This window comes from Orcinus orca, chromosome 2 (genome assembly GCF_937001465.1).
Source record: "Orcinus orca chromosome 2, mOrcOrc1.1, whole genome shotgun sequence".
Classification (NCBI taxonomy): Eukaryota; Metazoa; Chordata; class Mammalia; order Artiodactyla; family Delphinidae; genus Orcinus; species Orcinus orca.
In genome coordinates this window covers 144,005,803-144,033,511 of record NC_064560.1, presented here as the reverse complement: position 1 = coordinate 144,033,511, position 27,709 = coordinate 144,005,803, and the positions used below count along the sequence as shown (strand labels likewise).

Below are 27,709 nucleotides of genomic sequence, written 5' to 3'. Positions count from 1 at the left end.
TTTGCTTTGTTTGGTTTATCTTTTGCCTTCTCTTTCAATATTAAGCATATATATTGAGATATATACTGATATACCTTTAAATGTATTCTATATATTCTCTTCCAATATTTTATATACACATAATACATAATAAAATCTTAAAGGACAAAAAGAGTAAAAGGATTTAAACAAGAAACAAAAAGGTATGATTAGAGAGACTATGAGAGAATATGTTAAGTTGAATTACAGGTAAACTGAAGGTTATAAGATTACTGAATTAAGCGGTGCCATGATTAGAACAGTAGGTGAGGAATAAAGGTTGTGTGTGGGTGACTTGAAATAATAGCTCATAATAATAGGATAATTTCAACAGAAATTTCTTAAAATATGCATATGTATAAGAGATATAAAAACACCACACACTATGACTGTAAAAGGATGTTACCGTCTTGGGGTATTTTTGTATTTTTAAGAATCATATACAGGAATATCTCATTTTATTGCCCTTCACTTATTGCACTTCACTTTATTGTACTTCACAGATAGTGCATTTTTTTAACAAATTGAAGGTTTGTGGTAACCCTGCATCGAGCAGGTCTGTTGGCACCATTTTCCAACATCATTTACTTACTTCATGTCTTTGTATCACATTTTGATAATTCTTGCAATATTTCAAGTTTTTTCACAATTATTATGTTAGTTATAATGATCTGTGATCTTTGATGTTACTATTGCAATTGTTTAGGGTGCCACAAACTGCACCCATAAAAGATAGCGAACTTAACTGATAAATGTGTGAGTGTTCTGACTGCTCCACTGAACTGCCATTTCCCTGTCTCTCTCCCTCTCCTCCGGCCTTCCTATTCCCTGAGACACAACAATATTGAAATTAGGCCAATTAATAACCCTACAATGTCTTCAAAAACACAAAGTGTTCAAGTGAAAGAAAAAGTATCACATCTCTCACTTTAAGTCAAAAGATAGAAATGATTAAGCTTAGTGAGGAAGGCTTGTGGAAAGCCAAGATAGGCTGAAAGCTGGGACTCTTGCGCCCAACAGTTAGTCAAGTTGTGAATGCAACAGAAAAGTTCTTGAAGGAAATTAAAAGTACTAATCCAGTGAACCCACAGATGATCAGATGGTGAAACAGCCTTACTGCTGATACAGAGAAAGGTTTAGTGGTCTGAATAGAAGATCACACCAGCCACAATATTCCCTTAAGTCAATGCCTAATCCAGAACAAGGCCCTCGCCCTCTCTTCAATTTTCTAAAGGCTGAGAGAGGTGAGGAAGCTGCAGAAGAAAAGCTTAAAGCTAACAGAGTTGGTTCATGAGGTTTAAGGAAAGAAGAGTCTCCAAAACATCAAAGTGCAAAGTGAAGCAGCAAGTGCTGATGTAGAATCTGTAGCAAGTTATCCAGAAGATCTAGCTAAGATCACTAATGAAGGTGACTGCACTAAACAACAGATTTTTAACTTAGACAAGAGAGCATTGTATTGCAAGAAGATGCCATTTAGGACTCTCACAGCTAGAGAGGAGAAATCAACACCTGGCTTCAAAGCTTAAAGGACAGGCTGACTCTCTTGTTAGGGGCTAATGCAGATGGGGACTTGATGTTGAAGCCAATGCTCATTTACCATTCCAAAAATCCTATGGCCCTTAAGAATTATGCTAAATCTACTCTGCCTGTGCTCTGTAAATGGAACAACAAAGCCTGGAAGACAGCACATCTGTTTACAACATGGTTTACTGAATATTTTGATCCCACTGTTGAGACCTATTACTCAGAAAAAAAGATTTTTTAAAAATATTACTGCTCATTGACAATGTACCTGGTCTCCCAAGAGCTCTGATGGAGATGTACAAGGATATTAATGTTGTTTTCATGCCCAGTGATGTTGTTTCCATGCCCACTAACACAACATCCATTCTGCAGCCATGGAGCAAGAATAATTTCAACCTTCATGTCTTATTATTTAAGAAATACATTTTGTAAGGCTATGGCTGCCATGATAGTGGTTCCTCTGATGAATCTGGGCAAAATAAGTTGAAAATCTTCTGGAAAGAATTTACCATTCTAGATGCCATTAAGGACATTTACGATTCAATGGAAGAGGTCAAATATCAACATTCACGGGAGTCTAGAAGAGAGTGATTCCAATCCTCATGGATGAGTTTGAGGGGTTCAAGACTTCAGTGGAGGAAGTAATTGCAGCTGTGGTGGAAAGAGCAAAAGCATAAGAATTAGAAGTGGAGCCTGAAGATGTGACTGAATTGTTGCAATCTCATGGTAAAATTTTAATGGATGAGGAGTTGCTTCTGATGGTTGAGCAAAGAAAGTGGTTTATTGAGATGGAATCTACTCCTGGTGAAGATGCTGTGAAGCCTGTTGAAATGACAATAAAACATTTAGAATATTACGTAAACTTAGTTGATAGAGCAGCACTAGTGTTTGAGAGGACTGATGCCAATTTTGAAAAAAAGTTCTTCTATGGGAGGTAAAATGTTATCAAACAGCATTGCACACTACGGAGAAATCGTTTGTCAATCCATGTGGCAAACTGTATTGCTGTCTTATTTTAAGAAATTGCCACAGCTGCCCCAGACTTCAGCAACTACCTCCCTGGTCAGTCAGCAACATCAACATCCAACATCAACACTGAGGCAAGACCCTCCACCAGCAAAAAGATTGCTACTCCCTGAGAACTATAGCATTTTTTAGCAATAAAGTATCTTTAAAGTATGTACATTGTTTTTTTAGAGATAATGCTATTGCACACTTAACAGACTACAGTATAGTGTAAGCATAACTTTTATATGCACTGGAAAACCAAAAAATTTGTGTGACTTTTACTGTGATATTTGCTTTATTGTGGTGGTCTGGAACTGAACCCAAAAAGTCTCCAAGATATGCCTATATTTAAAAAGCTATCAGCTTAAAAATAATAAAGCACTCATTCAAAATCTTCTACCTTTGCAGAAATGGAAAGGCTGAAATAGAACAAATAAGATGATATATTTCAATAAGTACATAAGCCCTTTGAAATGATTTGACTGCCCAAAGACAGGGTAAGAGTAAAACAATGAAAAGAACACATTTTTACAGATGGTGTTCTTTTTGCTTTTCGTATGATGAATAAAAGGAAACTATTCTGCTGGTTCATAATTCTGGAAGTCCAGAGGAAAGGCAGTTCTGAAAAGTATTTGAAGACCCTGGCTCTTTCTAGTCTGATGCTCTGTACTCTGTAGTGCAGTGTTAGGCTTCATCCTGAGGCTGCTTCTTCCGTGGTTGTACAATGGCTTCTGGAAGCCCTTGCTTTCTCAATTCTGTCTGCTGCATGGGAAGTGGCATAAGCCCCTCCCTAATCATGAAAAGGACCTTCTGCCAGTTTTAATGGCCCGATGTAGCTCACATGTCCACTCATAAAGCAGTAGTGGAATGTCAATCACTGATGTGCTTAAAGGTGGGTTTCTGAACCAGTTGCTAACAAGACATGTGGAGTTACTACCTCTGCCTTAGATTAACTAAGGTTAAGCTGTAGAGCTTTGGCCAATCACCAAAATGGCTATACAATCGGCCAGAGGTGAGGTGGATTTGAGGAAACCAACCATAATGTTAACCTAAAGGAACCCTTCCCATACAAATGTGGTATGATAAATACGTATACAAATATTTGAATTCTGGAAATTGAGCATTTTATGTTATGATCTTTAGAATGTACACTATGGTTAAGTACCTATAAAATACAGGCTTAAAATAGTTAATAATAATGAACACTTCTGCCTGTTGTTAGCGAAAGACATATTTCTCTGCCCTTTCTAATCCATGTCAAACAAATCAAAGAACAGGTTTATAAACTTGACATTTGATAATATGGTTGGCTAATTTCAATAAGCTCAATGGTCACTTATGCTAGTGATACTTCAAAATTGCAAGGCAGAGAAGTACATATTCTAGAATTACATCCCATAGCCATCTTATTGTGGATCAACTACTTCAGGCATTTAAGTCTAATAAAGTAGATATCCTTCTGACAGATGAGGAAGCTGAGGCTTAAAAAGGCCAAGTAACTCCTCCAAGGTCACTGAGTTAATGAAACAGATCCAAGACCATAGTCAGTTCTCCTGAAATGAATCCAACTATCTTTTGCTATATGCATTGCAATGAGTTTACGTTTTATCTATGCCTAATAAGATGCTTAAAGTGGACACTTTCCCTTTCATTTTTGAGAGAGGTCACAAAAACTGAGAATAACACCACAGTGACAAGCATCCCCATATTCCACAGTGAGCAGATAGACCATGAATGGAGTACTTGTGATATTAGTGATCTAAAATATATGTAGTAACTTTTGGCCTATCATCCTTTTCCAGGCTAAGTAAGAGGTTTGAAGCTGAAGAAATGAACAGAGAGATTTTTGGGAGGAATTTGTAGGAATGTTGTGGCATTTCCTCTCTTTACATCTCATATAAGAGAGGAGGGAGGTGATTCCCTGTCTCTTACGATGAGGAGGGATCATCATTCATTACTGCTCCAGAGATCGGCCCATGCCTCTTAAAGTTATAGGGGAGGCTGAGACTGACACTGGACTGCAGCTTGGAAAATTCCAAAGGTAAGAGGCTATAAGGCTAGCATTCTGGCTAGGGACACAGAAAGTAGAGTGGGTTATACTTCTTTCAATTATGAGTCAAACGGACCTATTTCTAGCTGATCAGATATGAAATACTTGGTAGTGAACAAGACTGGATTTATTTTAGTTTACCCAAATATAGGTAACAGACAAATATCTGGGGGCTAAAACAAGAATACCATGGCAACCCAGACGAAAAGCATCAACTCTGTAATATTGAGAGAAAGCAATATCCTTGATTAGCTTCTGAGTATCTCACGACAAAAGTCAGCTTAGAATACCCCCAATGCCAGAAAGTACCCATACCAGAGAACATCGCTACCAAGAAAGTAAAGTTCTTCCTCATCTTCAAGTCTCTTCCCTTTCTGAGCTCTAGTCTCAGATTAGGAACCAGGAAACAGTGAGCAGGGGAAGAGAAGAAAGGATGTGGGAAAAGACAAAAAGCTGAATACAAGCGCCACTCTGCCTCCTAGTTTCTAGCCTGAAATAAGACTGAGTTGTAAGAGAGGAGAAAATTAAATTTAAATAAAAATGAAGAATTTGAAAAATATATTAGACTGGCCATTTAATTTCTGAAATTAGATAGTTATTTTAAGTAAAAGAGCCTGTAAAGCATTTATATTATCTAACAGTGACTGAAGAAGTTGTGGAACTTGCAGGAGATTCATCCAAATGGAAAGACAACACAGCCCACTTTGGGGCATTAGGAGAAAAGAGTAGTTCCTGTAGGAGTGCACCATGCTGAGCATTGTGCTTTCAACATACTGGTACCATACACCAAAATACTAACAATAATAATAATAACAACAACTGCCTTATATTTGAACAAATCACCTTCCAACTAGTATATATGTAGTAAGTGTACTTCTTTTTAGCAGTGACTAATGAAGCTAAAGAACTAAAGTTTGGGGGTTGCAAAACCTTGGTGCTTGCATGTTCTAGTTTTGCAGTCTTTGATCCATTTACTTAAACATTTATATCCTCCATTCCTTCATGTGTAAATAAGATCAATATGCTTTCCTTTAATATAGTTTTCTCAACCAAATAGGACTTTGTCTGACAGAGGATATTTGGCAGTATCAGGAGATATGCTTCGCTGTGACAACCGGTACGTGTTACTGGCATCTAGCAGGTAAAGGCCAGGGATGTTGCTAAACATCCTACAGTGCACAGGACAAAATCCCACAACAAAGAATTATGTGGCCCCCAAATCAATGTTGCTGAGGTTGAGAGAACCTGCTATTAAGCAGCGCCTATTAGAGTTATAAAATATTTAAAATGTCAACTTCAGGATTTGACACAGAATAGATATTTAATGAAGACTAGTGTAACCCTTAGGATGGATATGATTGAAAGTAATGAAAAATATAACTTACACTGACTTAAAATAAGAAAAATTTTTAGCTGACATAAGAGAAGCTGTGGCGAGGATGGGCATCAGCAGGGTTCAAAGACTCAGAAATGTCATCCTGGACCCAAGTTTTCTAACTCTCCTTAGTGCGCGATGTTAGTTTTACTCTAAGGCTGGTCCCTCCTCACCATATAGACACCAGTGAATTTGAAGCTACACATTTTGGGGTTCACATCTAGTAAGAGATAGAAAATATCACTTTCATAGTTCTCAAACACAAGAATATTCTGTCCCACATGTGCCCAGCAAATTTGTCCTCTACGTGCATTGACCCATTTAAGCCTAGTCTGAGCCATTCCTGAATCTATCACTGCAAGACAGAAAGATCAAACGTTTGGCTTAGTATGACCAGGTGGGGCATAATGGAAAGTGAGATGAGAAGAAAGAAGGACAACCATAATATCCAGAATGGCTAGCTAATATCATTACCATTTTCATCCTTCTTTACAGACACCTTAAAACACTAATCTATAAGCTTAAGAAACAGTATCATGGAAAAGCGTCAGAAAATGATCACTGATATCATGAGATTGTGATTTTTCCCAGAGCAATACGTATAAAGCAAAAAAGAATAGGATTTAAAAAATAAATTGGGGGGCTTCCCTGGTGGCGCAGTGGTTGAGAGTCCGCCTGCCGATGCAGCGGACACGGGTTCGTTCCCCGGTCCGGGAAGATCCCACATGCCGTGGAGCGGCTAGGCCTGTGAGCCATGGCTGCTGAGCCTGTGCGTCCGGTGCCTGTGCTCCGCAACGGGAGAGGCCACAACAGTGAGAGGCCCGTGTACCACCAAAAAAAAAAAAATAAAATAAATAAATAAATAAATAAATTGGTTTGGCAAAAAAATAAAGGTCAAAAGAAGGAGGGAGAAAATAGAACTCGAAAAAGTAATTTCATCAGAACAAAGACTTCATTGAGGGCTATGACTTGAAGGAGAGAAGTCAGGGAGAAAACTGACCAGGAACCAAGGAGAATTATAAACTCATCTGCTTCTGAAAGAATAGTCTCTACCTGCAAATTAAGACCAAATGTGAGATATGATGTGAGGTGCTTTTGTTAAAGGAGGAGATTAATAAAGACCAGAGAGACAGAGCTGGAATTCTGACCTTTGGTATGGAGCCGTAAAAAGCCATTCTGATTCCTAAGTTATAAACCTCATTTAAGACCCAAGATAAAGTCAATTAAACATTCTATAGGAATGGATTGGAGGATAGAATGTTCTGATGACTCAATACAGAGGAAGGACAAAAGAGGAAAAATTTTTAAATGTCAAGGCTCTGGTTTTAGAAGAAATCCTCTTTGATTTTTAAGCAAACCATTTCAGAATGGTAATGAGGAGCCATTTACATGCGGAAGCACTAGATTTGGGGGATGTTTTCTCTCTTGTTTATTTTTCATTCTCTTTATTTCATTATATTATTTAATGTATAATTTCCTTCAACTTTTAGGTATGTAACTCATGAGTTTGAGAATTCTGGAAATCTGTCTGCCTCTATATATCTTTCCCCACCAATATTTCATACAACCCCATTATTCTATGTCTATGTTCTGGGAGTTTGAGGAATGTATCAGGATAGTACTGTGAAAAGTTCTGAAAACACATGATGATGTTTAGCGTATTTGACCAAACCATCTAAAATACCACTGCCCCTGCATCTTGGAAAATAACAAAAGTCTATCTAATCAAAATTAAATTTCTATTAGAGTAAAACATTAGTTCATTACAGCAAAGGGAGAAATTTAATCTGAAACTGCTACCCAGGAATACTTTAGATATAATAAAGACATGGTTATAAATAGTAAAGACAAGCAACTATTCTTGTATTATAATTATGTCTCAAGTATTATGTTGTAGGTTTTGAGGGTAAAAAAATTAATAATATATTAATGCTGTACTGGTAAAACTCTTGATTTAATGCAAATCCTCAAGGAGGGGCATGACCAATTATATGTGGGCCACTGAAAAGACAGAGAAACAAGCACCCATTTACATACTATCTAAAGAAAAAAAAAATATGACTCTCAAGCCCCTGTTCCTCCCCATTCCATATCTCACCCACATAAAGTAACCATGTTCTAGAATCTTACGTTTTCCATTTCTATTATAGTATTAATTTTGCACATTTATGCATTTAGTTATAGTTCATTTTCACCACTGCATTGTATTTCCCTGTATAAATACACTGCAATTTACATATTCATTGTTCTGTCGCTGGACATTTGGATTATTCTGACTTTTTTCTATTATAAGAAATGTAGCCAAGAATGCTCTTATCTCCTCATCCACATTCAGTAGAGCTTCTCTGGATTATATCCCTATAGTTGAAATTATCATATTATAAGGTATGCACATACTCAAATTTACAAGGTAATAACAAGTTGTTTCACAAAGAGATTGTACCAATTTACCTCTCACTAGCAGGCAAAATTATAAGCATTGTTCTATATACTCTAACAACTTGATTCTGGATGTTTTAGGGTCTGCCAACTTTGGTGGTAGATTTGAAATGGTATCTCATTTTGTTTTTAATTTATATTTCCCTGATTACCAGTAATATTGCATGTATTTTTATAGATTTATTAACCATTCTTATTTCCTCTTCTGGAAAATATATATTTATGCCTTTGGCCATTTTACAGGGTAATTCTAAAGATTTTATTCTGTGTATGGGGTATTTTTCACATATCACTGATACTAATCCTTTGTTAGTTACATATACAGTTACATATATCTTCAAGTATATATATATATTTCTTTCTTTTCTTTTTTGCGGTACGTGGGCCTCTCACTGTTGTGGCCTCTCCCGTTGCGGAGCACAGGCTCCGGACATGCAGGCTCAGCGGCCATGGCTCACGGGCCCAGCTGCTCTGCGGCATGTGGGATCCTCCCGGACCGGGGCACAAACCCGCGTCCCCTGCATCAGCAGGCAGACTCCCAACCACTGCGCCACCAGGGAAGCCCTTCAAGTATATTTTTAATGAAGACAAGTTTATGGCTTATCTTTGTACTTTATAAAATGTTTAGATTTTTAAAATCTTAATTTTACAGGAGTCAAATTTCTCAATATTGTTCTTATGGTTTGTACATTTTTCTTTATTGTTAATGAATACTTAAATATTTTCCTTTATATCACAAAGATTCTCCATTATTTACTTCAAAAGTTTTAAAAGATTTGTTTTTGCACACTTATGTCTCTACTCCAACTGGAATTTGTGAACAGTGATTCATGAATAATGTAGTCACAAATTTTAAATATTTTCACATGCGTAATCAACTGTTCTTAAAGCATTATTAATAATCCACTCTTTCCCCACCGATCTGCAAAAATACTTCTATCAAATACTTTTCATATTTGTGTGGATTTGTCTGTAAATCTCTATTCTTCATTGGACTCTTTCTTGAATATCTCAGTGCTAATGTCACATTAATTGCTAAAGTTATATAACAATTGTTGCTATTGGGTATGGCCAAGACATAAACATGTTCATTTTTTAACTATGTCTTGGTTCTTCTTGATCTGTTTTGTTCTACATTAATTTTATAACTGTCAAGTTTGATAACAAAACCTATTATAATTTTTGTTTGGAATGATACAATCTACAGATCAATTTTAGAAGAAGGTATCTAGGAACAATACTAGTACAAAATTCAAACTATTTTTCTTGGAGAAAATTAATGATTCTTTGAGAAAACTTTCTTGAAAGACATTAGATGATATGGAAAAAGAGAGATACTTGGTTTATAAAACAGTGTTAAGACTGTTTTAACACATATTAGATTATCTCAAGCCATCCTTCATGTCTCTCAATATCTCATGTATATTCCATTTCTACTGTCCATTGTGTAATTTCTTCAGTTCTCCCTTCAACTTCACCAATTCTTTCTTTTATTGTGTCTGATCTGCTGTTGATTGAATTATTACTTTCAACATTTTTCTCATTTCCTGAAGTTTCACAGGTTCTTTTTCTAACCTGTCTGGCTGTCTGGATACCTTTCATAGTCTCCTATTCCTAAGGATTCTCTTGATTCAGATAGGTAGATGATAGATAAATATCTCCATTATGTGTGTGTGTGTATATACACACACACACACACATACTGGTTTTATATATACATTCTGGCATCTAAATATGAAAACAGTGAGAATCTGATTTTGTTTTCTATTTGTTTCTATTACTTCTGCTTAGTTCTACTGTCTCATTCATTCATAGTGCTTTTCTTCTCATATATTTTCTGATGTTTTATTATGAGTTTATGTTAATGAAACCTTATCTGTGAAATTATTTCAGTCCTCTAGTTAAGGAGGGTTTCTTTAGAGAGAAACTATGATTGCTTCTGCCAGTTGTCTATAAGCACTACCAATGAGGAACTAATTTGAAAATAATTTATAGTTTAAAATTGCTTTGAACCAGAAGTATGATAAATTCAGGTCACAAATCTATTTTATATATGGTATTCATTTTGAGGTTTTGAATTCTCAGGAGACTGTATTTATTGACATCTCTCTCATAGCCCCAGGGCTAAATTCAAGGCAGAAAAGTGCTTGTTTTTATTTTTCTCTCTGTAAAGCATCTTTTCTTACTTCTCTTACTCACTAAGCATGTTACTCTCCAGGACTCTGGTTTTAGATTGGCATTTCCTATGAGTCATCCCATCTATATGTGTCCTGGCTTTGTCTCCTGTCCCCAGCACTGGATGTACCCATCTAAAAAATGGAAGCTCAAAATTTTCCCAAGAACAACCAGCAAGTTTATAAATTGCTTATCTCTATAGGTTCCTGTTTTCACTTTATTTTTATCCTTTAGTCAATATCCATTAGTTTCCTGAAACTTTTATGTACGTGTATGTGTGTATGTATGTGCATGTGTGTCATATTTAATCAGCATTCTTTTTGTTTACAGTAAGATATTTTTTCAGGCTATCCGGTCTTCCCTTTTGACAGAGGGAAACTCATAAACAAAATTTAAATATATATTTCCCATTGTTATTTTTGAGTAATTTTCAGAATTAAGAATCATTAAATTATAGATCATTAAATAAATATGAGTCAAATAAAAATGCATCTTATGCTATACTCGTTTCTGGCAAACTACATTACCTACTTAAAACAGTGTCTTATGTTATTATTCTAAACACATTTGCATTAATAGGAAACCCTCTACTAAGCACACGTTTGGCAGAATATAACCACATTAGCTATTTCAAAAAAAGATTCAGAAAATTTATGTAAATGCTTTCTAAAACTCGATCCTGAGGTACTTTCATAACCCGTGATACAGGAATATGTCATTAATGAAACTTCATTAATCTAAGGTCCTTTCAAAATGTTTGTGAACTAAGGTTCTTGATCAGGATCTAGAATTATTACATACTAATGTCAACATTAATGTATTGATGCTTTCATGTAGTTTCAAACTGGAGAAGAGAAATTACTTATCTAATGTGTATGTGTGTGTGTGTGTGTGTGTGTGTGTATAACTGCTTTAAAAATGTTTTGCCTAAAAACAAAATTTATCTATAGTTTTTAACAGTTGTAAATTATGCAATGTACTATTTTTTAAAAATAACAACTATGCATTCTCTCATGATATTGGGGTTTACAATAGGTAATAATTTATATGTAATACCAGTTAATCTATCCTCAGAGAGAGAAATGTGGACTCAGAACCTGGCTTTCAACCCTATGGCTTGTTTTGCCTTGCTTTTTGGTTTTTGGTTGTTGTGTTTATTTCTCTAGGTATGTTCACATTCAATGATAAAGTCACTTAGGCCAGAATAAACCATATTTTCCTTTATAGCTTTATATTGGGGTAAATCTTACATTTTCATATTTAGGTAAAATTGAGATATATCTACTTAGTATTCTTAAATAAAGCTAAAATAAGCTTATATTCTCCTTTAATTTTCTCATTATATTATTTGGATACATATACATATGTATATGTAGATACATATACATATTCCTAAAATTATGATTACTTTCCAAAGAAATACAAAGTAAATAAAAACAGATGGCATAGAGTGACATTTTTCATGTACAAAAAGGGATTCAACACCATAGTCAGTGCTATAGAAAGAAATGATAGCTGAGATTTTTAATAAGTATAAAACATTTCTTTCACACATTTGGGAACTATTTAAAGAAAAATATGAGAAATGGAGTTCATAAATGAGACAATATATGAAGTATTTTCCCATTGATACATTTATGAAACAATGTGAAAAATGAAAAGTGATTTCAAATTCTAATCCTCAGAAACCCAAGGGGTTTTCACACTGGGTCCAAAAATATACAAGAAATGTCTGGATCATCTCACTTAACAGATAAGCAAGGAAGATCACTGACATCTAATCAAAAGGACTTAAGAAGTAACAAAAGGAACTTTTACTAGCCAAATTTGGGGCAATTTAAGCATGGTGGTACTTAAGAAGTAATTAATAAAACCAAAAAAAAAAAAAAAAACCCACACATTATGTTTAGAGGATGCCAGGAAACCAAAATATTTGGATGACTTGTAAACTAAGGGAAAGAATCAAGTATTTATTTTTCCTCTACAAGAACTGTACCTAAGGTAACAGATATTTGATGAGAGTTGTTTTACTTTTAAGTGATTTTCAGCTAACAGATGAAGAAATAATGATAAACCTAAAATATCACCACTTTGTAATGAGATAATGAATCTAATGAAATAATAAAATAATGAATCTCCATAACAACCAACAAAATTTAGTGAGTAGCTGATAGATAACTGTATAACAGATGTGTCAATTTCACAATACTTGAGAGCTCATACTTGAGAGAAACCCAGACATCATGTACTTCCTGATAAAAACAAGTGGAATACACAGGACAGTTGATGACTAATACTGGCCAAAAAAAATGTGAACTTGAATCTTATCCAGATCTATATCTAACTACCTGTTTACAGAAAATACAGATAACAGAAAAATATGTGAAAAAGATGGCAACCAGCAAAATCCATAATGTGGGGATCTATAAAGAACAAAGCAGCCTAGTGTCTTCAATTAATTCATTGCAAGGAGGAAGAAAGGGAACAAGAATTCACAGATTAGAAGATACCTAAGAAATAACAACTAATTGCAATTTGTGGAACACCTTTGCATCTTGATTAGAAGAAACCAGTCATAAAAAAAACTTACGAAGGAAATATAAAAATTTAAACACTGATTGGATACTTGATTATATAAAGATAGTAACAGTATTTTTTTAGGTGTTATAATAGTAATGTGGATTTGTTAAAACAAAAAGTCCTTGGGCTTCCCTGGTGGCGCAGTGGTTGAGAGTCCGCCTGCCGATGCAGGGGACACGGGTTTATGCCCCGGTCTGGGAAGATCCCACATGCTGCGGAGCAGCTGCACCCGTGAGCCATGGCCGCTGAGCCTGCGCGTCCGGAGCCTGTGCTCCGCAACGGGAGAGGCCACAACAGTGAGTGGCCCGCGTACCGCAAAAAAAAAAAAAAGTCCTTAACCTTTAACAATGCATGCTCAAATATTTACAGATGGAATAATATGATGTTTTAAAAATATTAAGGTTGTAAAAAGAGATTAGGTGGATAAATGAAATAAGATTAGCCATTTGGTGATAATTATTAAAAGTGGGTAATATGTACTTAGAGGTTCATTATACAGTTCTTTAATTTTTTAAATGTATGCTTGAAGTTTCCTGTAATAAAATAACAAAATTATTTAAATATAATGTAATATGATCCCCATTAGGAATGTTTACCCCTAAAATGACAACTTAATAGTGAAAAATAAATTCTAATATGAAATGTTTTACTATCTAATCCTCTACTTAATTGACAGTCTTTTTGATACCAAAAAATGGTTTTGATAAGTTAACTATATAATTTGTAATGGTATTTATATATGTCGTCTTATTTATTACTCAAAACAGTTAACACATGTAATATTTAAACATGTGCAGATGTTTAGTTTTTGAAAATCTATAAATTTGGTGAAGTGCTACCCAGTTAGTTATTTAGGAACCAGCAAACTTTTCTGTAGAGGAACAGACAGTTATTATTTTAGGTTTTGTGGCAATGCAATTTGTCACAACTACTCAACTCTCCTAATGTGGCAGAAGAGAACCATATATGATACAAAATGAATAGGCACAATCATGTTCCAATAAAACTTGATTTACAAAAATAGGCAGTGGGCTGGATTTGACCCATGCACTGTAATTTGCCAAGCCCTAAAAATTATGACCTCAGACCACTATGAATGTTGACAAAAGAATAGGAAATATATAAGAAGAGAAAGTCCAGAAGTAGATTCCAGTATACATGAAAAGAAAATAAATGGCAAGTGTGGTACTTTAATTCAGTGAGAAAAAAGATGATGAATTTTATCATTTTAATCCATAATGGTAACATACCTAATATCCATTAAGTAAAAGGATAATACAGAGTGAAGTAAGTCAGAAACAGAAAAAAAAATACTGTATGCTAACACATATATATGGAATCTAAAAAAAAAAAAAAAAAGATAATTTAGAACCTTAGCCACCCTTGGATATGTCTGATAGATATGAAAAACATTTAAAAATGTATGTACATATTGGTTACATATTTAAATACACAGAATAAAGCAATAATATTCTTAGAAAACTTTATATAATCATGTACATCCAATGATTCGGGAAAAGCTCCTAACCAATACAAAAAACTTAGAAGAAATGGAGCTATTTGACCGTATGAAAATTAACAGTATTACGCAGTAAAATATTACATAAACAAATTCTATACTTAGACCAATATTTGCAAATGTAGGTCGCAGGGAAGTACCTTAAAATTAATAGAAAAGATCTTTTTTATGCATTGTTGGATTTGGTTTGCTAATAGTTCGTTGAAATACATGCATCCCTATGTTCATAGCAGCACTATTCACAATAGCCAAGACATGGAAACAATTTAAATGTCTATCAACAGAAGAATGGATAAAGAAGATGTGGGACATATGTACAATGGAATACTACTCAGCCATAAAAAAGAATGAAGTAATGCCATTTTCAGCAATACGCGTGGACCTACAGATTATCTTACTAAGTGAAGTAAATCAGAAAGAGAAAGACAAATAACATATGATATCACTTATATGTGGAATCTAAAATATGACACAAATGAACTTATCTGTGAAAAAGAAACAGACTCAAAGACATAGAGAACAGACTTGTGGTTGCCAAGAAGAAGGGGATGGGGGAGAAGGATGAACTGGGAGTTTGGGATTAGCAGAGGCAAACTTATATATAGAATGTATAAACAAGGTCCTACTGTATAGCACAGGGAACTATATTCAATTTCCTGTGATAAATCATAATGGAAAAGAATATGAAAAAGAATGTGTATACATATTTATAACTGAATCACTTTGTTATATAGCAGAAATTAACACAACATTGTAAATCAACTATACTTCAATAGAATAAATTTTAAAAAATTAAGAGAAAAGACAATCCAGTAGCAATATAGGAGAGGATATGGGTGGCAGAGAATACCTGTGGCTTCCTAACGTATATTCTTGCCTTCTTCCTTAGTAACAGAAACCTGCCTTTAAACTGGGCACCCAGTCAAAAGCAGAAAGAACTACATTTTGCAAACTACTTCTCTAAATATGTGCAGCAATACCTACCTTTGAGCCAGTGTAATATACGCAAGAAAAATGAATATGTGCATTTAAGAAAGATTTATTTTAAAGTTAAGGAGCAAGCACTTATTCCCCTTCTTCCTCCTTCCGAGTGTCTGGAATTTAATAGCTAAAGTTCCAGCGCATGATAGTGAACCAAGTAGAATGGCATGGCAGAGCACTCAGTAGACCCGGAACCCAGATCACAGCAGAAATCACCAATACTTGCATTTTCTACCCTAGATTTCTTTTATAACAAAGAAAATCACCTGTCTGTATGGTTCATTGCACTATTATTTTCAGTGTTTCATTTAATGCATCTGAATCTAGCTCTAATCAACAATAACAATTCATATAAAAATAAAATGAAGAGCCAATAAGCACATGAAAAGACGCTCAAACTCAAATTAACAATAAAGTATTAGATAACATCCATCAGACAGAAATTTACACAGTTGATAACAACAGCAGATGGCCTGGATATGAGGGCACACTTGCATACTGCCAGAGGACTGTGAATTTTGATAGCCTTTTTAGAAACCAAATGGATAATATTAACAGACTCTTTGACCCAAAAAGCCCTCTCCTGGAAATCTATGCCAATTCAAAAAAAAAAAAAACCCAGAATTTAAGGATAAAGTACATGATCTTTGTTATAGTATTCTGTGGTGGAAAAAAAATCAACGGAAAAAAAGTATTATCAGTAAGTGATATCAATAAGTATATGGATGAATAAATAATACCAAATTTATTATGTGAGGAATTAAAAGAAATAAATTGGAGGTATACTAGTTGACATGGATGGTTTCTACAAGGTATGCTTAAATAATGAATGTGTATCCTATGAACCCAGGGTTATAAAAGCTAACAGTGATAACATATAAGTGTGGCGTTTGGGTATGTTGATAGATATGAAAAACGTTTGTACTGTAGAATACAGAAAAAAATACATGTATAGACTACACAAAGATCATTTAATTATAAATATGTAAATCCACATATGTATATCATATATATGATATATGAGCACAGTGAGACATATGAAATTATAAACATATTGTCACATCTGGGGCAGGGATAGAGTCTGATGTAGATAAAGATAAGTAGAGCTCAGCAAAGAGGAAAACAGGGAAAAAAAGGTATTATCCCATTTGAAAAAGGGTCAATACAATGGCTTATATAATACTATCACTGTTGTGTCTCTGTGCGTGTGTGTGTGTGTGTGTGTGTGTGAAAATGATGTAGGAATAATTGCCAAAATACTAATGGCTATTGCAGAATGACTACCAAAAGTATTTTATGATGCAAAATATGTATTATTTTTATTTAAGGTCATTAACCTCAAAATGCATTAGTTTTATTCCTAAACAATCAAAAAATTACCTTAGTTATCTCAAGAATTCTCACAATCTAGAACAAGATACTTGAGAACTGGCAGCTATGATGACATCAATATTCATGTAACATTAGTATATTTGCAGTCTCCAAGAAAGCAACTGAGGCCACAGATGCTGCTTTGAGTAGTGTGTTATGCTTTTTTGGTTTTGGGTTTTTATTTACTTATTTTGAAATTTTAACCGAATAAATTTTGAGGCTCATTTGCAATTATATTAGTTAATTTATAAGAAAAATTGTTACTTTCTCCTTTTGAAATGATACAGCTTAGTACTTTAAAATGCTTCTAGAAACAAACAATTGAACTAGTCAAGCCCCATAATAACTTATCCTTATAAGTAATGGATGATACAGTTGACTGCCCTGCATACATCACTTCAACAATGTACATCTCATATTTAGCCTTCACTCTTTAAGAGCATTTGAATCATGAGCAGACAGAAGCCAGAAACCTAATTACTTGCAATAAGCTTATTTCTCCAGAGATGTATCATATATTCCAGCTAACATAATAAGTATCTTCTTTATTTTCTCTCTTAAAATATTTTTAGAAGAATATTTATTCCCTGATGTGTACATAACGAAGGAACTAATAGGAAAGTGGCATGATCCTTCATACTTCATACTTCATGGTGGCTACTAGATTTTAAAATCAGCGAAGGAAGTGAGTTTGTTAAAAGGAACTTGTCTTAAATATGGACAATGGATAGGACTATTTGCAAACCTAGGAAACAAGCTTACAAATTAATAATAAGTTGCTTTTTTAAAAAGTACAGAGAATAAGATATATCTCTAGCAACTGGTAAAATGTATGACAATATATTTTGGACACAAGGATAAAGAGAATAATATCAAGTATAACAATAAGTCTAGAAAAAGGAGGTGAAATTCTCAGTGGAGGCTAGGTCCAGCAATATGGTACCAGATGTAAAGTACTGAGATGAGACAATGGGGGGAGGGGGAATTACATGGCTACAATGGAAGTTGTAAATAATCCCCCAAACTACACTTACGGAGGCTGACATCTAAAAACGGCCTCCATACATAGAGAATAAAAGAATACTCTTCACTTAAATCCAAAGAAATGCAATCCCATAGTCATTTGGGAAGGTCTATTTTGGCCATGGTTGGCCAACAGACTTCTTTTTTAAATATACTGTCCTTCATGCACTTCTTATGGAGATATGACCTCCTTGAATATAGAATATAGACAGTCATATTTTCAGGGTAGAAATTTCTGGGGTAAATAATGGCACTAACTAGACTGGAATTACGAGCAAACCAGATACAGATTTTTGAGAACCTCCCCATCCTCATGCTTTGCTTCACATTGTTACCATGAGCATTAAGTCCTATTAAAAGAAAAATTCCCCCCCAAAAGTCCAACTGAAATATTAAAAGTTAAGTGATATCCCCCAATAATACTTATACAATAGGGATTTTAGAAAACAATTCAGGGCTTCCCTGGTGGTGCAGAGGTTAAGAATCCGCCTGCCAAAGCAGGGGACAACAGGTGCAAGCCCTGGTCTGGGAAGATCCCACATGCTGCGGAGCAACTAAGCCTGTGCACCACAACTACTGAGCCTGTACTCTAGAGCCCACGAGCCACAATTACTGAGCCCACGAGCCACAACTACTGAGGCTGCGCTCTAGAGCCCGTGCTCCACAACAAGAGAAGCCACCACAATGAGGAGCCTGCGCACCACAACGAAGAGTAGCCCCCGCTCGCCGCAACTAGAGAAAGCCCACACGCAGCAACTAAGACCCAACGCAGCCAAAAATAAATTAATTAATTAAAAAAACAAACAAACAATTTAACTTAAACATAGACTGGCCCCATGACAGATAAGCACCAGCTAGGTGACAATACTTTTCAGGGCTGGGGCAAGGTTCTCCAGAAGGCTGCATATGTTTTAAGTCAAGTGTCCAACATATGGCATTGTTTCTCCCATAACCAGGATTCACAGGTCCAGGAATCACAGGGCAGAAATGGAAGTGGCACCATTTACTATTACCTCTAGGGACCCACTAGAAAACTTTTTGATTCCTGTTCCCAAGACTTAATGCTCTACTAGCCTGGAGATCTTAGTTCCAGAGAGAGCAATGCTTCCGCCAGGAGATACAACAATGGTTCCATTGAACTGGAAGTTAAGACTGCTACCTGGCTATTTTTGGCTGCTAACACCTCTGAATCAAGCAAGGAAAGGAGGTACAGTGTTGGCTGGGGTAAATGATCATGAATCCCAAGGTGAAATTGGGGTAGTACTCCACAATGGAGGTAAGAGAGAGTATTTCTGGAATACAGGAAATCCCTTAGCATGTTTCTTAGTATTACCATGACCTGTGATTAAAGTTATTGAGAAGTACAACAACCCATCCAAGGATGACTACTAATGGCCCAGACCCTTCAAGAATGAATCACCTTACTAGGTAATTAACCATGACCATCTCAGGTGCTTGCTGAAGGCAAAAGGAATATAGAATGGATAATAGAAGGAAGTAGTTATAAAAACCTGCTTATGACCATGTGACTAGTTAAGGAGGAGGACTAATTATCATGAGTCTTTCCTCCTTATTTTGTTATGAATGTTTGTGTGTGTATATATACATAACTAAGCAAACAACTTTTTTTTCTTTCTTCTATTATCCCCTTATCATGTAACATAAGCTGTACTGACTTTATATCAGTATTTAAGTATCGTTAATTTTACATTATAGTATTCAAGTCACAGGATGTCCAGAGAAGAGTAAACATCATTCAAGGACTTTACATCCTCATCTGGGGGGAGGGACTAGTGTTTTCAGTTGTATGTAGGATAGTTATATCATGTTAGGTGAAATTATAACCTTGTTATTGTTCCTGTTTGGAGATTAAGTATGGTTTAAGGTGATGCATATAGGTGCCAAGTTGACAAGCAGTGGTTGTCACTTGTGATGGTTAATTTCATCTGTCAACTTGACTGGGCTAAGGGATACCAGATAGTTGGTAAAACATTATTTCCGTGTATATCTGTAAGGTTACTTCCAGAAGAAATGAGCATTTGAATTGGTGAACTGCGTAAAGTAGATGGTCCTCCCCAGTGTGAGGAGACATCATCCAGTCCATTTCAAACCCAAATAGAAGGAGGACAAATTCCATCTCTTTGCTTGAACTGAGACACCCATCTTCTACTGCCCTCAGACACTGGTACTCCCAGTTCTTGGCCATTCAGACTCAGATCAGAATTTACACCATCAGCCCCCTGATTCTCAGACCCTTGGACTCAGACTGAATTACACCAGCAGCTTTCCTGTTTTGCCACCTTGCAGTCGACAGATGGTGGGACTTCTTGGCTTCCAAACCATGTAAGCCAATTCCTCTAATAATCTCTTTTTATACATATCTGTATACTTCCTACTTATTCCGACTAATACACAATCGGTCTTTAAAATAAGACTGGCCTAATGACAGATTAAAAATCAGAGTTTCCATGGTTTAATTTACCATGACATCCAGCAGACTGGAAATTGTTTCCAACCATGAACAAGTAAGTACTTTTGAAGACTAGTTTAAGAGCACAAAATCACCTCAGATTTACTTAAACAGAATCTCAACGTGACTATCTAAAACATTTGGAGGCTGGCTTCCAAGAAAAATCTCCTAATATGAAAAGGGGTGATAAACCTTACATGTGATTGGATCAGAAAAGTGGAAAAGATATTACTTTAAGCTTTTCAACCATAGCACTAAGGTAAAAGAGAGCCTCTTCCAGGTCAAGTGACACTAATCTAGCTCTTTAGATCACATATACTGATTAAAATTTCAACCAGAAACACATTACTTTGGGACCTAACTTGATGCCAAAATGCCTTCTAAAATACCACTTCTCAATGTGAATGTACCTCAGAACCCTGTGCTCTAGGGACCATGTATGTATCATGCAGCCTTGCGGCTAACCATGTCTGATGTCCCATTTTCCCACATCCATGTGAATCATCTATTACCAGACTTTAACAACCACTATGTAGATGGTTAAGTAAGTTTCATTAATAGAACACATGTCAGACTGATCGGAAGAAGTCACCTCATTTTCCGTGGAGACAGTAAAGATCTTTAAAATGATGTAAATTGTACTTAATTCTAAGCATAAGTAGGGGCTCCATCTAGTTCTAAGCAAAAAGGAATTAAATATTAAGGCTGGTCCCTAGGAGAGTCAAATTTGGAAATATTTCACTTTCCACATATACTGAAAGACAAAAAGATATGCAATCCCTTATGACCCTGAAGATGGAGTAATGCCATCATAAACACTTAGGCTAGCAATAAGCATAGGGAAAACACAGAAAGAGGAAGAAAAGTACAGGTTTGTCCCCAGGAGAGTCAAATCTGAAAATGCAGTAGCTCTCCTATATTAGATTATTAAAAAGATGTACATTCTCCTCTGACCCCAGAGAATGGAACAGTATCAATCATCTACATTTAAGTAGGCAAAAGGGAGATACAATCTCCATTCAGGTGTCCTCCCTTTCTCCTACTTCAGAGAGAAGACTTGGAATTGAGCAGAGGAGAAAGCACTTCAGTATGAAAGACACTCCACATTGATACACTGAGTTTTAATTCAGGTAAGAATTAAGTATTCTGAAAAGTCAAAGAGGGGCTTAGATATTGTTTGCAGTGTCTGTTGTAAGGTATAGGATATGCACCACCAATTTTAATTAAGAAACCAAAATACATGAAGGTCAAAGTTCTCCAAAGAAAAACTCTACACTATCAGAATGTGAAAAAAAACTTTAAATAGTCATAATAATGCTGTTAAAATTCTGACATCTACTATACCACATGGCAGCATCATCTTTGGAGAAGGAAGTGTGCTGATTTCCAAAGACTTTTACCATGAAATGATCACCAAATCTGGGGCATTTACTCTGGGAAACATGCACAGTATTCTAGACAAGTATTTATAAATAGTCATTCTCCCAAAGGAAATATGACAAGAAACAAAAACTGCTGTGTGTTGCTGCCCTTTTAAAAAAGAAAACACTTTAGCTGGAAAAGAGCACTGTCTTACTGTCACTGCTCTGAAGGCCACTCAGTTTAATGGAAGAAATGTACTGAAAAAGAAAACTGGTCCAATAGATTGTAATAATTAATGCAATTTTTACAAGCAGACAACAAGTTTTTCTTTCATGGGCCTGGAGAATTATTTGATTGTTCAGGAGTAAAAGCAAAAAAATCCATTGCTAGTTTGTGGAAAAGTTTTCTTCTAAGGAGGAGCCATTTTGAGGCAACTATTAATTATATTAAATTTCTCATCACAATAAAATCAGATGGTGTATAAATCAGAACTCATCATCAAATATCACTACCTATCATCCATATTAAATAGATTGGAAGAAATAATTCAAGTAATTAAAATAATTAAATTGTTTAATTGCTAACTAATTATACAACTATATTTCATTTGTAGATAAATGCTGACATCATCATCAGCCTTTGGTGGCTACACTACAGTCTTAAAATATTCCTGATTTTTAAACCTGAATTTTCATTTCTTTCTTCTTTAAGTCTTACCAGGAGATCTAAAAGGATCTTCCAATAATTAAATCAGACATTGGAATTTGACAAAAGTACAAGACTATCATGGTTTGAAAAGGTAGCTGGCTTACTTAGAGTCTATAAAAATATACTTTGAACTATTTCAGCTTGGGAGAAGTGAGCTGTTTCATCAAGTTCTTTCTTCCTCTCAGTTGAGAGATAGGAAATATATATATTTAAGTACCATTGTCTATTCACTTGCCTCCAGGGAGCACTGTGCAGATTAATGTGATTATGCTTATAAAACACACTGAGCCATGAATAGAAGCTGGCCTATTTATAATCAGAATTCTAGTCAGTATATATGTGTTGTGCCAATTTTTTATGCGATTTAATTTAAGTGTGGACTGTATAAGAGATGCCTGATTTACTGTTTAATCATTCTCTTGCCAATACTCCTCCCTCCCCTCTATCTTCATCCTTGTCAGTCACTTCACCACTTTGCCACCTTCACTACTACTGGATGCCTCTAATCTCTGATTTTCTGCTATCGTTCTCAGGTATGCTATCAGAGTGAGCTATGTATGCTCAGAACTCCTACTTTGTAACTACCATTTCAGTCAAGTCAGTCTCTTTTGTGACCTTTCAAATCAACTGAGTCCTTTTTACCACCAAACTTTTACCATTTTCCATCTCCACCTTTTTTTGCTTTAGTAGAAACTTGGCATTTCCTAAACCTGAACAGCCATCTTGCCCAAATGCTCATTATGAAAAGGCCATATTGTCTCTCCTGGCTCCTTATGGGAAAGAAGATGGTAAGGGTGTGCTTCCTGATAGCCAGGTCACTTCTCATTTAAAATATTGGCAATAGAATGGAAATGACATAGACTCCCTGTGTCACCTTGAGCAAGTTACTTAACTTCTTTGAGCTGTGGTGTCTTCATTTGTAAAATAGACAAAACCTCAGTTTTTTCCTAGGCTTCACTGACTTATGTTTACAAGGATGGAGTCATGTTAATAATAATTACCAAGATTTTATCTAGATTCTCCCTCGCCTGCACATGTAGCATCTTTATCCATCTACCAGATCAGCACACAATCTTAAGAATAAGTCTTATATCTACTTGTGTGCAAGTCTGTTCTCCTTGACATTGCCACTGTTCTACTAGGTTCCACTTCAATTAACTGCTTGGCCAGGTATCCCTAACTTTAAGGTGGAGTGCTTGTTAAAATTCAGTTTCTGAATCAGCAGACCTGGGGTGGGGATTGAGGTTCTGCTTTTCTGAATGTTCCCAGATGATGCTGAAGCTGCTGGTCCATGGGCCAAGCTGAGAGGTCCGACTTTCAGATTAGTGTGCTAAGCTCAACTTTTCCCTCTTATGTCTACGATGCTATCACCTGAGCCTTCTCAATAATGGATCGTTTTGGTGGTCTGTGTCCAAAGAGTTGAGGGACTTTAATCTCCTCATCATATTGCTCATTTTTCTGAGTATTACACTGTTTACTGCAACAGGCTTTCTCTCGGCCAAAAGGAAACACATGGATCTATGCAGCTGATCTGGGGACAGGTCAAGGTTTTACCTATCAAATCAGAACCTCCCATTTGATAAATAATGGCTTTTGATGAACCTATGTTGACCTGGAATCTTCTTTGTTTCAGGAGACATTCTCGCCCAAGAGAATCCTTAATCCTCCTTATAAATTATCTTCCGTAAGTTCTGCCCATAAGGTCACCATATCTTTGCGGACTGGGCTTTAGTAGTAGGAAATACTTTAAATAGAAGATTAGAGGCCCTGTGTTATAATAATTACTTCCAAGAGTTGTTAAGTGGATGAAAAAATATGTACACCATGTAGTTCACAGTGTATGTTCAGTTAGTGTTACCTATTCCTATTGTCCATCAATGTCTAGCACTTGAAGTGATAAGTATCCAAAAAACACTTCCCTTAGCAGAGTCATAGTTCTACAGTAGTAGCTAGCTGATTAGCAAATCCTAAATTTAAAAATGTGTTTATTCATGTATCCAGCAGATAGACGTTGAGTACCAAATATGTTATCAGGGATATACCAGGGGGAAAATGAGATAAAAACTGCTGCCCTTGTGGAGTTAACATTCTGGAGGGGGGATTACAATCAAACATTCATTTTACCTTTTTGCTTTGCATTACCTATGAGCAAAGTTCCTGTCTATAGTAAGCCCTTGGGGTGTACACCTAAGGCCTTATCAGCAAAATCACTGCCATTATTTCACCACTACAAAGAACAGGAGAGGTCGATCATCTTATATTCTAATCCCAACCGTCTACTAAGAGATTTGTTTTCCCAGATAAGTAATTTACCTTCTTGATTATGAGCCTCCTCATTTAAAAATTATGAGCATTGGACTGTATTAGCTCTAAATTCCTTCCCAACCCTATTAATCTATGATATTATTATTATACTACTCTTCAAACCCTCAACTCTTGGATCCATTTTTTTCTCCCTCCTTGACAAATTCAAGAGCCAGCTTATGTGCTTCTCTTCCATCCCACATTTGCAAATATCTATACTAACTTTAATAATCACATTGTGGAGCTTCACAGCATCGTGGTTTGAAAACACTTCTCTCCTTCAGGCCATTTATGATAATATTCACTCCACATCAGTCATCTACACCTTGCACAACCATGGTAACTTGACATCTCATACTGTATTCCTATCCCAAGGTTTCACACATATTTTCACTCCCATACCTCACAAAGTTACACATTTACCCCTTTGCATTCATTCATCAGAAACTTCAAACTAAAGTTCCTTCTAATTCACTCAACTCACCGGCTCTTTTCTAGCTACCCGTGTTTCCCCTAAAATGGATGGTCAGCCATGCAATCCTTACTCCTGTCCACAACTAGGTTCTGTAATACTATCAGCAATAGTCACCATTCCCTTTCTACACACATTCATCTACTTCTCCATTCCCTGGGCTGCAAAGCATAGATGGAGGAAGCATCAACACCATGCATCTATTCCACCAGAAATTTATGTGTCTAGTAGCAAGCAGAATCTTAATGTTGCTTTAAAAGTTCTTTAGTAATGCCTTACTGATTACTTTTTTCCTGATCTGTTAATACTCTCCTTCTTTTTCTATATCTTGACACATATTCTTCCTATTTTCCTAATGTGAAGAGGCCACTGATACACTTTCCCCCTTCAGTTTTTTTCATCCTTAAAACAGACAAAAATGGTTCTTTTTCTCTTTACATGGTTTACTCCCAACTTTAATGTTCTTATTTTATTTCTTTCAGTGCTCTCTGTAATATTCCTCCTTGCCATTGCACTGTTGACTATATCTGCATATGAAGTGCAAGTCATTTCCTGATTAGTATCTGATATTGACTCAATAACCCTGTTCTCTGTAAGGCTCTCTTCCATGCAATATTAATGTCACAAAAGATAGGTGAGGAAATGCATTCATGAAGTATGTGGAGTTTTACACCGACTATGACCAAAGGCAGTTGGAAATAAAACAGCGCTCCGGTACCCTAGAAGTTCCCTAATCTCATATGTCCTATTAACTCTTTTAAAGACGAACCAACTTTTTCCTGAAATAACGGTACCTTCATGAACTACAGATTCTCTTCCCCCAAACTCCCCCCTCATATTATTTTGACATGTTGCTGCTCTGTAGCTAGAGTTTGTCTCATTTTCATGTGGATTTTTAAAAGTGGTGTCCTTATCTTGATGAGGGGCAGTTACTAAGGCAAGTCAAAAAGAAGCATGAGCAGGTTACCTTTAGCAAGACTCTTGCTCTACTTGTATCATACAACTGAGTTCCAGCTCCTCACTGCTCTGTGGTCTTCATACCAGCAGCATTTCATCACCTGGAAGTTTGTTTGAAAAGCAGAATTTTAGGTCCAACCCCAGAGACTTACTAGGGTAGCCTTACCACCCCAGAATCTTCATTTTATCAAAATATCTCAAGTGATTGCTGTGTACATTAATGTTTGAGATGATTCATTTCTCCTTAGCTCTCTGGTGGTAAAAATGAAAAAAGAAAAATTTGCAAGTCTGTCGTCTACGTTTTTCTGTTTTGTCTTTTCTCGAGCTCTCAACTTATACTCTAATAACTTTATCAGTTTTATCCAGTGTTATTTCTACAAACTAACTTTGATTGCTTCTCCATTTTTGATACAATAGATGCTTCTGACCAGTACTGCATACTCAATTCCTTGAACAGTTTTAACCAGCAAACATTATACCACGCATTCACACACTGATCCTATATAGATGATTGCTGCCAATATATTGTATTGCCAATTATCTCCTAATTTATAAACTGTAGACAGTGAAATCATATAATTTAGGAATTGGAAGGGATGTGGAGATCATAAGTCTAACTCCCCTTATGATGTCTGGCACAAAGTATGCCCTCAATAAATATTTGCTGAATAAAATTTTAAAAAGATATAAAGAGAAAACTGATTTCACAAAGAATAAATGATTATCTCTCAATAACAGAACAAAGACTAGAATCCAGCCTCTGAAATCCTCCCCAGGTCTTTTTGCCTTTAATTTTCTAGTTCAGTCTTCATTCTCTTCCATGTCCCTATAGCATTAGATCCCAACATTGGCTGCAAAAGAGAACCACCTGGGGAGCTTCAAACATACTGATTCTTGAATCTCAAACCTACAGACTCTGATTTGGTCTGAGGTATACAGCCTGCAGAGTGGGGTTTCTAAGATTCCCCAGGTAATACTAATAGGCAAGCAAGGTACAGAAATATCACTCTGCAAATTTTTAAAAATGATAAATCTGATGAAGTTCCTAGGTGAACCGAAAGCTGCTTGCTCTAGCAACACACTTCAATAAGAAGATTCTATAGCATTTGACAATGTTAACTACCTAGTTCAAAGAAAGTGTTTCAGAATGTAAACTATCCAGGTTCTCCTATACCCTTCCTTCCCTTAATTTTTCATAGGTTACTCTTGCGTTACACAATTTTTTTTTGAAGTATAGTTAATTTACAATGTTGTGTTATTCTCAAGTATACAGCAAATTGATTCCATTATATATATGTATATATATATATTTTTTCAGATTATTTTCCATTATAGGTTATTATGAGATATTGAGTATAGTTCCCTGTGCTACA

General features: G+C 35.7%; 1 protein-coding gene across 2 annotated transcripts in view; it reads right to left on the bottom strand.

The window, feature by feature from the left end:
- LRFN5 (leucine rich repeat and fibronectin type III domain containing 5) overlaps nt 1-27,709 on the bottom strand; it is a 256,240-nt gene that overhangs the window by 153,934 nt on the left and 74,597 nt on the right. Inside the window, exon 2 of one of the 2 annotated variants that reach the window (XM_033428422.2) lies at nt 26,347-26,437. The exons of the other annotated variant lie outside the window; for it this stretch is intronic. The gene's annotated coding sequence lies outside the window, so the exon portion shown is untranslated. The remainder of the gene's footprint in view (nt 1-26,346; nt 26,438-27,709) is intronic. 2 annotated transcript variants of the gene reach the window in all.